Genomic DNA, 12,869 nt, shown 5'->3' with positions numbered 1-12,869 from the left:
TGAATGAACAAAATCAGTATAGACACAAAGGATAAACAAGATTAAGTTGTACAGAAGAAGGAGAATCATCTAAGAGAGGAGCTCAAAAGAACAAAAGGTCTACTTTCAATCATTGTGGTAAGATACAACATACATCAAGAAAATGTTGGAGCAATGGTAATCCTAACTTCAATAGAAAGTGGTACAATTGCAATAAGAGTGGCCATAGGGAAAGTGAATGAAAGGAAAAATTGTAGTTTGAAGGAAAGTGCTATAGTTGCAATATGAAAGGATAGAAATATTTTGAATACCAAACCAAAAAAATTGAATCTAGCATAACAAATTATGAAAGCAATATTTGGATGGGACTACAACACGTGGTGTAGATGTCACTACTATGGCGAATTTTGATAGATTGGAGCAAACTATGTGAAACATCACATGAGGAAAAGAGACACCACTAGAAGATGTTTTATTTTATATAGAACTTGGACATCTTGCCAAGTACTACATGAACACAGGAACAGTTGAGGATGAAAAGATATCCAAAGCTAACAATATCACAAAATAGATGAAGTATCAATGGATACAAAAATCTCTTGAGAATGAAAACCAAGATCATGAAGTGAATGACACCAAATTCAATGAGTTGGGTTGTCCAAACACTTGAACTTATTTGCTTATGGAGATCACTGGAGCTATGTTTTGGAAGAAGAAATTAACATCAGTTCCAGCCAGTAGGAAGAAAAGATCTGTATAAGCATTCATGATGCACAAGGATCACTTAGTTATTTTAGAAATTCAAGACATTACTAAGCTAGGTCAAGTTGCAAGACCCTATTGAGAAAAATCAGGATACACTAGAGAATTATGTGTGGACACCAAGCTATTAGTGACTCTATTGATTTATGATGATTGTACCAAGTTGTGAATGTCTCCTAAGCATTAATGGCTCAACTAAGTGGAGGATAGTCTATTACCAAGCAAGTATGAAGTATGAAGAATTTATGGCAATTGAAAGAAAGAAACTTGTTAAAAGGAAGAAATTGAAGGCATCGTTTCACCACAAATTTCTAGATATATTTGTGAAGAAAGAACTTAGAGCCCCTGAATAATTTAAGTGCTTATTGTTTAAGGATTTTCAAAGTTTCTAGAAACCCTACCAAGCATGGCATCTTCAATCTAAAAGAAGAAAGGTTATGAAATGTTGATTTGAGGAGTTCGCTATAAGGCACCAAATTTCAAGCTAAGTCTAGCAATTGCAAAGGTGCTCAACCCAGTTGGTGGACTATCAAAAATTCCACTAAGGCATTGCTTGTGCATGATATCCAATCATTTTATCACTATTATATTTAAGAACTTAGAACCCTCAAAATGAATAAAGCTTTGATAATATTATCTATGAATGGAATGTTGAAACGTAAGCATCAATATTTGGAAGCCAAGGGCTTGACACATATCTCTCACATGCCAAGAGACTTCCTGTATATGAGCAATGTTAGTATGCTAATAGAAACCAAATTTAAATAAAGCTTCTACAAACTAAACAAAATTCATAAACTTCAAGATAGACTAAGATGAGCTTTCAATTGAGAATATGAGCCATTAATGGACTCTCTCAATAAGAAGCTCTCTTGTTGAGTAGCTTTATCTAAATGGATAGGATGTATGCTCAATATGCTTCCAAAGGCTTCAATGGATGATTGTGGATTTTTGGTGTGGATAGATGGCTTTAGTATGGATTTGGCTCTCAAAATAGAATTATAACTTTACTTCATGGATTGTGTTATTTTGCAAAGGGAAAGGATCCAATTTATAGGCAAGAGGCTTGAGGGATTGAGGGCTAAGATGCAAGGATGGGAAAAAGCTTATGGAGGGCTCAGCTTGCATGAGAGGAGAGCACATGGATTGTGCTTCCTTATATCCAATCAAGGAGTGACACATGTCACATGGTGAGAGGATGGAGGAAAGGGGAAGGATGAGTCGGCAAAGGAGGCTCAAGGGATAAAATCTTCATAAAGACCCTCATAATGGCTTGTAAGAGCAATAAAAGGGCTTGGAAGAGTCATTTATGGCCTAGTGGACTTCATAAACTTTTATGGTTGAGATATTTTGAGGGAGATGAGAGCAATTTCGACTTGGGCTTGATTAGGAAGGTTTTAAGCTTGCTTAGGATTGTGCAAATGATTAGAGGGTGAATTAGGATGGTTTAGGATTAGCTTAGGGATAGGCAAGTGGATGGCATTTAATGAGGGTGGGTGAAGGAGGAGATATTTGTTAACTTTGGCTTGGGTTAGTAAGTTTTAACCCATCTTTAGGGAATGTGACAAGGTTAGGAGGGGATTAGGATTAGGGTTAAAGACATCTTCTAGAAGAGTCTAGAACTTCTTAGGATGAGGATAAATTAGATTTTTAGGAAATAAATAAAGTTTTATTTATTTCAAGGGTTTGGGTTGAGGAGATATTTATTAAAACTTTTTTAATAAACATGAGGATTAATATTTAATCTTAATTAAATATTTTGAGTTGGGATTAGGGGTAGCAAATGATGGGATTAGCCTTTAATCAAAATTAAAGAAGGATTAGAAGATTTTGGAAGAGGTTAGTGGTCTTAAGGAAATTGGCCAAGTTTTGGGCAAAAAATAAAATTTTTATTTATTTTGGGTTTTTTGGTCAATTTATTAATTAAATAATTAATAAATAAGGAAATAATGTTTAAACAAGATTTAAACATTTTTGGAAGGGATTCCTTAATTAAATATTTTTAATTAAGATAAAGGGATTTAATGGCATAAAAATAAATTAATTAATTAATGATGATGTCATCAAAAAAATTTTAGAAAATAAAAATACTTTATTTTCTAAAGGTGTTTAGGTGTCTACGTTTTGCCCCTCTTTGATGTGATGCCGCAAGTGGCATGGCATCAAAGATAAGAAAATAACATGCCCAAGGCTAGAGCAGAAACGAGAGAATGGACTACAAGATGCCCCCTCAAGAAGGTGGCGGGGAGAGAAAGCGAGGCTTGACGACTTCTTGAAAAGTACGAGAAATTGAGATGAGCTAAGACACAGATTTGGCAAAGAGAAGGGGCTGAATTAGCTCAAACTCTCACTACGAGAGGATGATAAAGGGAAATCAGGGGCACAAGAGGAAACAAGCTTAAGACTTTTGGGATTGGGGGGAGGATGAAGGAGCAGAGTGCTATAAAAGGAATTCAGGATGGGGAGATGGATGATGGGATGATAAAGCTGATGCAACAGGATTTCAAAGAGTTAGATTGGCGGAAGATGGGTTTCGAAGATCCCTAGGACTAGGATTGTGGATCTCGAAAGATGAGGCTTGGTGGATTGATTTGGATTGGTGCATCCCTAGGACTAGGATTGTTGATCCCTAAAGCTAAAGGTGCAAATTGATTCAAAGAGATACTGATGCATAAGCTGGGGTAGGAGAGACAGATGTTGGATATGGATGGGGGATAATGGAGAAGGAAAACCATTGAAGCTTTTTGAGCGGGGGGATACTTCAAAGAGAAGTACCACCATGTAGTTGAGCACTAGATTTGATATAGGACTGTTGGTTAATTTCCAAGGTTACCAAGAACATCAAGGCCTTTTCACCAACTGTCCAGAGGACTAACGGACTGACTCAAAACAAACATGCAAGGATTGCCCCAGTATCACACATGAATCCCAGAGGAAGCAATGTGGAAATGACACTGGGTAACCCACAAGCAGAAAAGAAAACAAGCAAAATACATGATCAAGACCTTATGCTCTGATTGCCCCATTCGTAGTATACCATGATATGGAAGATCGTGGCAACCTTGAGGAGGAAACAAAAAGATTGCTTGGAAAAGATATTTCAAGACCCAAAAGGGAAGATTCCAAATCAAAAGAAAGCGAAAATCCAAAAGAGAACCGTTTGCCAACAAGATGGGTAGGATGAGGTACTTACGGACCAAGATCAGACATGAGGAAAGCTATATCCTACAAGGATCTATCAGAGAGCACCTAAGCTAGTGGATCTGGATGAGTGATGCATCTGGCAAGCTGAACTAAGAAGGATAACACTTTGGTGATAGGAGATCTAGCTAAAGGATGCATTGGAATATCTAACCAAGGGTTGTGCGATGTGTGCAAGATGCTAATCAAGGAGGAACAAACATGAAATCTGGATAGATACAATGGTACTAAGCTAAAGAGGATGTACAAGCTGACGGACCAAGATATTTACAAGCTGAAGCTGACCAAGATAGTTACAAGCAAGAAAAAGCTCAGGATGATAGGATAGCGGGATGGTTCGATGTTGTGCAAGATGTGAAAGCTAAGGGTGGGGTGATAACGAAAGATATGGATTTGGCAGGATGCATCCAATGATGATGAGAGATTTTGTGACCAATGATAGCTAGAGGAGTAGGATGAGATGGCTGGATAGGATGGTAGATAGCTAGGATTATTATGGATATAAAGAGATGACATTGGGTTGGCATGAGGATAGCCTAGAACGAGGTACCAATGACAAGGGAGGATGGACAAGACAAGATCTCCAAGGAATACAGTGCCCCCAGTTAGAAGATGACATGTGGAAGGAGGTCTTACGATGGATGTGATACGATTGAAGCTAGGATGGAAAAGATGAAGGCGCTAAGGAGATGGATGATAGCTGGGATGATTGGTTGAAGTTGTAGGAGATTAGTGGACGGTGTGAGATGGAAGATGGAGGGTGGAGGATAGGTGGATAGATTGGAAGACGGAGTTGGATGTCAAGAGATGACCAAAAGCATGAGGGTGATAGGCTAAGCTAGGGATGGCGGGATTATGCATGACGCTTGTTTGCCAAGTTTTCATCATGGTACTTGTCCAAGGCGCTTGAATTGTCAAGTTTTCACCAGTGGACACTTTATTTTTCTTTACTTTTTTTTAACTTTTTGACTTTGGACTTAGTTGGAATGATTTTGGCTTTCTTCAGCTATTTTGGCTTTTTTGGGATTTTTCACTAGCTGTTGGAATGTTCAATTTTGTTGCTAGTTGTTGGTACACCGGATGTCTGATTTATGCAATATATTGGATTAGATGGGATTGATGGTAAGAGATGGAGGGATGAAAAGGTTGGAAAGGAGCATGAGATGGGGATGCTTGCAAGAGCAACATTGGCACGTGTTGGGACGGGTGTGAAAAGAGCATATGGGGGATAGATGGTAGATGCGGGCGTGATGGAGGATTTGTGGAAGCGTGCTTGGGGATATAGGCACCCAAGATGGAGTTAGGAGATGGGGGACATGAGTCACTAGATGGGGGATTAGCAATGGTGGATGCCATTATGCATTGGGTTTCAACTTTTTTCTTGGGGATCCACATGGTTTTGGATTTTCTTTTCATAGGCTGTTGCATTGTTTTGCATTCAAATGTAGAAAATAAGGATGATGAATTTGATAATGAAAATCTACATGATGAGGAGGAAGAATGGGAAGCTACTAGAGGAAGTTTTCCAGATATTCAAAGAATTGCGAAAACTAATCTAGAGAAGGTTGCAACAACAATAATGGCCTCATTTCCTCATTCTCCAAGTGAAGCCTTAGTCTCATCTGGCTTTGAAAGTATTTTTACCAAGTTGATTATGGTAACCACTTCTACACCAAGCACTCAACCAAGCTATGGAGATGTTCAACATAGTGCTACATTGACAAAAGTAACTAGCGCTTCATCTACCAAGCTGTAAGTTCCTCAATCATTAGGCATATCCATAGAACAAGGTGTTTCTACTATTAGTGTCATCTCTACATTTTTTTCTAGCCCATTAATTTCTACAATTGATTTTATTCTAAATGTGTCTATAGCTAGTACAATGATAGTTGAGATAAAGTCTTAACCAAGTAATGAAGTTTCGAACAAGGGTAAACAAATTATTTCCACTATGTTAAAAGAAAAGGGTAAAGAAAAGTAAATTGATTTAGATGACGATATAATTATTCCAAATTGGGATATTTCTATTGGAAATAATCAAGACTAGCTAGGTTATTAAGAGGGGAGGGGTGAATCAGTAACCTCAAAAACTTTAAATCAATTTAGTACTTAATCCATTCATTATTCATTCATCTAATCTACTTTATGCATGAGAAAGATAAACATTTATAACACATGAAGACAAAATTTTGTGTAAGGAAACTCAGGTTCAGAAATAGCTTCCTACACTAATCTCTTAAGAGAAGTATGGTTCAAATCCTATTAAATCTTTTACACTTACAGATTCAATATCATATAAACAACAATATTGCAGCGAACCATGCATACAAAAAATAGACAGAGAAAGAAACACATAACACAAAGATTTTTCGATGGGGAAAAACCTTTCGGTAAAACAACCCCACCCCTCTAGAACCTGCACAATGTATTATCTTCAACACAAGGTTATAATACACTTGCAATGCAAGTTTAACAGTGAAAACAGAAGACTCCAGCAGCACCTCAGTACCTGCACACTCTCCTCTTCCTCTCTCTTGCATTTACAACATGCAATACTACTTTTATGAACATCTTAAGACCCAAAAAAATGCCCACAAAGGAGTTGGGCATTTTTCATGGCTCAACCACAAAGAACCTTGCACAATGTCACATGTAAATGCAATACCAAGAAAATGGCATCCATCCCTTGAATAGCCAATGACACCTTGTCATAGAATCTGCCAAAAATAGTGGTCATAAGAGAAGTGTAAGGGAATTTGTCATACCAACATATTTTTGGCATATTCTCTTACACACACCAACCCCTCATTCTTGGGCACCCAAATAGGCCCCATGTCATAAGATGCTCTTACACCTATCATAGCTCATTACTTAAATAGCTCTTACACATCATAGAAATCTATCATAACCATTTCAGCCATGATCTCTTTCACACAATTCAAGATGCCGACACATGTAAGTGATCAACATGCCAACTAGACATGTGCACTCACATTTACATATTATTTGCAAAAATACATTTTACAAAACAAATAATAATAAGAATAGGAATTATACAAGGTTGAGACACCTTATTCCTAACATTCTCCCACTTGTCGAACACCTTGTAAGAGCAATAGAAACATAATAGGAACTAACCACTATAGGCCAAAAGGCCCATTGAATCCAAACACCATCTAAATTTCTTAGTGCCCACTAGTTTTGTTAATGCATCTGCAACATTCTTCATAGTATCTACCTTCTCCAAATTTACCTTTCCATCTTGCACCATATCTCTCACAAAGTGAAACTACACATCAATGTGCTTCGTTCTGGCATGGAAAGTTGGATTCTTTGCAAGGAAAATAGTAACTTTAACTATCACACCAAATAGTAATCTATTCTACATCAACACCAACATTAGAACACAATCTCTTAAGCCAAATGGTTTCCTTAAAAGCATGAGTAGCAGCCATGTACTCAGTTGTTGTAGTGGAAAAAGCAACCACAGGTTGTTGCTTGCTCATCCAACTGATGGCACCACCAAACATAGTGAACACATAAGCACTGGTGGATCTCCTACGGTCAATATCACTTGCCCAATCTGAATCCACAAACCCATGAATACAAACTAAATGTGAAGATCCAGAAGAGTTGCCATGATAACATATGGAGTAATCTGATGTACCCCTCAAATATCTGAATACTCGCTTAACTACATCCCAATGTACCCATCCAAGATTAGCCATAAACCAACTTAGGACTCCCACTGCTTGTGCAATGTCTGGTCTAGTACAGACCATAGCATACATAAGACTTCCAACTGCACTAGAATAAGGTACTCTACTCATGTTCTCCATCTCACTAGGAGATTTTGGACAATCATCTACAGATAACTTTGTTCCCAAAAAAATAGGAACACATAGTGGTCTACAATCTGCCATTTTGAACCTATCGAACACAAACTTCACATACTTACTCTGACTCAACCAAAGTTTTCTATTAGACACATCTCTACTGATTTCCATACCCAAGATGTACCTAACTACCCCAAGATCTTTCATCTCAAACTTTTCTGACAACTAAGATTTAAAATTAGAAATCATATCCTTACCCTTTCCAAATAGCAACATATCATCAACATATAATGCAACAATAAGAAGGCGATCATTTTCAACTCTAAAATAAACACGATGATCTGATTTTGATCTTACAAATCCAATTGACAACACAAAGGCATCAAACTTAAGGTACCACATCCTAGGAGATTGCTTTAAACCATATAGAGATTTCTTTAATCTACAAACAAAGGATTCTTTACCTTTAACAATGTAGTGCTTAGGGTGTGACATATAAATTTCTTCCTCCAAATCACCATGAAGGAAAGTTGTCTTCACATCCATCTGTTCTATCTCTAAATCATATTATGTAGCAAGAGATAACAGAAATCTAACATATGTCAACTTTGCAATAGGAGAGAATATTTCACCATAATCTATTCCCTCTACCTATGAATACCCCTTTGCAACCAATCTAGCTTTGTACCTTTCAACACTACCATCTACACAGAATTTCTTCTTGAACACCCATTTACAGCCAATAGATTTTCTCCCTTTAGGAAAAGGTACAAGGTCCCAAGTTTTTTTTCCTCTAATGAAGCCATCTCATCATCCATATCCTCAATCCAAGAACCTACATCTTCCATGCCCAAAGCCTCTTTCACAGATCTAGGCTCATCAGTGTTAGTAATCAAAGAAAAAGCACAATTGGAATCTAACATAGAATAACCAAACCTTTCTGGTTGGTTTCTTTCTCTCATGGATCTCCTCAAGGGTTGAGGTTGAGGTTGTTCTTCCTCTTCTTCTAAACTATCAGAGCTGCTAGAGCTCTTCTCATCATTAGACCCAACATGGTCTCTCTGTTCAGTCTTCTAAGGGGTAGGAGGCAATTGAACAACATCTTTTTCCTTTTCTTTTTCATCTAGTTGTAGCACAATAGGAGAAGATGTTAGCTCTCTAAAAATAACATTTCTACTATACAACACCTTACTAGTCACAAGATCCCAAATCTTGTATCCTTTCACACCAACACTGTACTCGATGAAAATACATTTAATAGCTTTATTTTCCAACTTAGATATTTTCTCCTTTGGAACATGTGCATAAGCTTCACAACCAAAAACATGAAGATTTCTAATTCAAGGCTTCTTACCAGACCACACCTCCATGGGTGTCTCACCAACAAGGGCTGATGTAGCAGATATTTTAACCAGATAGCAAGCAGTGGCCACAGCTTCGGCCCAAAAACTTTGTTCTAAACCAGCTCCACTAAGCATACTCCTAGACTTCTCCATTAGTTTCATGTTCATTCTCTTTGCAAGTCCATTTTTCTATGGGGTATAAGGAGTTGTCTTATGCCTCTTGATACCTTTTTCTTTACATAATTGTTCAAACTCTACTGAGCAAAACTAACCACCATTGTCAGTTCTCACACACTTAATCTTCTTACTAGTCTGATTCTTTACAAGGGCTTTAAATTCCTTGAATCGACTAAAGACTTGTGTCTTACTTTTAAGGAAATAAATCCATGTCCTTCTATTGTAATCATCTATGAAAGATACAAAAAATACAGAATTGGAGATTGAAGGAACTATTACAGGATCAAATACATCAAAATGAATAAGATCCAAAACATCAGAAGATTTGTGAGAACTAGAGTAAAACTGAACATGATTTTGTTTACCATAGACACAGTGTTCACAAAAGTCAAACTTGAGATTAAAATCATTTAACTCTTTAATGAGATTTTTATTTTTCAGGGTTCTGAGACCCTTTTCACCAATGTGACCAAATCTCAAATGCCACAACATTGTCTTTTCTGCAAGAAGCTTACCTTCCAAAGTGTTTGCATTGCCATCAGAACCAATAACCATAGTATTCTTCACTACTTGTTTAGATGGTGAGGATGAAGAACTACTACATAGAGGAATACATGCATCTAGCTGAAATAAGGTACCTATCCTAGTACCCCTTGCAAGCACTATCAATCCTCTCATCATCTTGCATCCTTCTTTCGAAAAAACAACTCGCACACCTACATCATTTAGCATATATACAGATAATAGGTTTTGTGCCAAACCTAGAATGTGCATAACTCCATTGATTCCCTTTACTCATCCATCAAAAAATTTGATAGTGACCCTTCCACATCCAACTATCTTTAGGTGAGAATCATCACCCAAGTACACATTTCCACCATCGAACTCTTCATATTTTGAGAACCAATTTTGATGAGAGGTCATGTGAAAAGATGCACCTGAGTCAACCAACCACACATCATCAGATGCATGGGCTACCAAAGCTATGATGAATGCATCGCCATCTTCTTCAAATCTTTCTGAAGTTGAATCTAAACCTTTCTTCTTCTTCTTCAGCTCTTTGCAATCTTTACGAAAGTGCCTAGGTTTATCACAGTTCCAACAATTTTCCTTGGACTTATTGGAAGTCTTTGACTTCCCACGAGATTTGGATCTACCCTTATTGTCATACTTATTGTCAATTTTCTTCCCTCTTTATGTGGATCTCCCACGAATAGCAAGGGCTTCTTTTTCTAAAATGGAAGCCTTTCTCCGCATCTCCTCTGATAGTAGTGAAGATACCACATCATCCATTTTTAAAGTGACTAAAGTGCTTTCGAGAGCCATCACAAGATGGTCCCATGAATCTAGTAAAGAACACAAAAGTGTGTACCAATGATCCTCCTCCTCTAACTTGACACCAGCTGAAATCAACTGTGCAACTAGTAAATTAAATGGATTTAAATGATTCGTTAAGGATCCACCTTCCTCTATTCACAGAGAGTACAAATTTTTCCTTAGGAACAACTTGTTCACCAAATATTTGGCTTGATACATAGCCCCAAGTCTTTCCCACAAACTATATGCGATTTTCTCATCTAGAACATTCAGAAGGACTGCATCGGTTAAATAGAGTCTTATGAGACCCTTAGCTTTATGGTCTTTGATATCCCAATTTTCTTGAGCTACAATTTTTGGTCTCGTAGCATTTGATGTCGTTTCCCATAGGTCATGATCTTCCATCTTGAGTTTCCAAAACTCAAAATTAGTGCCATTAAATATCTCCACCTCTATTCTTCCATATGATGAACTCGCCATCTCAATCTGCAAATAAGATTCAGGATGCTCTACACAAGATTCCCACTCAACTTGAGATTAGCTCAAAAAACCCTACCCAACAACTAGGATCAAAAGTTGATCAAGCTCTGATACCACTTGTAAGGAAACTCAAGTGCAGAAACAGATTCCTACACTAATCTCTTCAGAGAAGTATGGTGGAAATCCTATTAAATATTTTACACTTACAGATTCAATATCATATAAACAACAATATTGTAGCCAACAGAAAATAGACAGAGAAAGAAACATGTAACACAAAGATTTTCCGGTGGGGAAAAACCTTTCTGTAAAACAACCCCACCCCTCCAGAACCTGCACAATGTATTATCTTCAACACAAGGTTACAATACACTTGCAATGCAAGTTCAACAGTGACAACAAAAGACTCCAGCAGCACCTCAGTACCTGCACACTCTCCTCTTCCTCTCTCTTGCATTTACAACATGCAGTACTACTTTTATGAACATCTTAAGACCCAAAAAAATGCCCACAAAGGAGTTGGGCATTTTTCATGGCTCAACCACCAAAAACCATGCACAATGCCACATGTACATGCAATACCAAGAAAAGGGTGTCCATCCCTTGAATAGGCAATGACAGCTTGTCATAGAATCCACCAGAAATATCGGTCACAAGAGAAGTGTAAGGGAATCCGTCCTACCAACCTTATTTTGGAATATTCTCTTACACACACCAACCACTCATTCTTGGGCACCCAAATAGGCCCCATGTCATAAGATGCTCTTACGCCTATCATAGCTCATTCCTTTAATTGCTCTTATGTGTCATAGGAATCCATCATAACCATTTCAACCATGATCTCCTTCACACACTTCAAGATGGTGACACATGTAAGTGATCAACATGCCAACTAGACATGTACACTCACATTTACATATTATTTGCAAAAATACATTTTACAAAACAAATAATAATAAGAATAGGAATTATACAAGGTTGAGACACCTTACTCCTAACATTTTGGTGACCCAGAAACCTTCCAAATAGAAAGAAAAACTAGGGTGGGGATGATACCCACAAAACTTCACTGCTACAATATAAAGTTGGCCTGTTAGGGCTTACATTGATCACTTCTAATGATCTACCCTATTAAGAGCAATTTGGATAGCTAGATCCACCTTGTTAGAGGATTTACAAACATACAATGAAGTATGCACTCTATTAGGAGATTTATACAGAGACTGTTAAGTCTACCCTATTAAAGAATCTACAAAATTGATTCACCTGTTAGGATGAAATAATGGATCTACTTACAACTAGATTTCTAATTAGATCCTTGAAGTATAGATCACTACTTGTGACTGATGAATCTTTACTACTCCTTTTAGACCTTCCTGAATACTCTACTCTGTTGCTGATTCACATTTACTCTTCTCAAAATATTACATATCCATTCCTTGATATATACATATTGCAAATGATATAATACATTACATATATACCATTCCAATAATTACAATTGCAAGGTTGGCTGAAGCACAAGTGAACAAAATATTACTGAGTCGGACAAACACTAGAAAACTCGAGTTCTTCAAGCTGACTCGGTGACCTTCTGATACTCGGCATCCACTGCATTACTCGGCATCGTCATGCACTTAGTAGAACTAGAAGCTCATTCCATACTAATCACACAATGTAGCTTGGAACTCAATAACCATTGGAGACTCAGTAGATATAGTGTCACTCGATAAAAATCGAATCCTTCATTTACCTTGCTTTCACTTGGTAAACA

Source organism: Cupressus sempervirens, chromosome 5 (assembly GCF_028749045.1).
Source record: "Cupressus sempervirens isolate cs-2001-9-10 chromosome 5, ASM2874904v1, whole genome shotgun sequence".
NCBI lineage: Eukaryota > Viridiplantae > Streptophyta > Pinopsida > Cupressales > Cupressaceae > Cupressus > Cupressus sempervirens.
The sequence above is the reverse complement of the archived record's forward strand: the minus strand, read 5'-3'. Positions refer to the sequence as shown.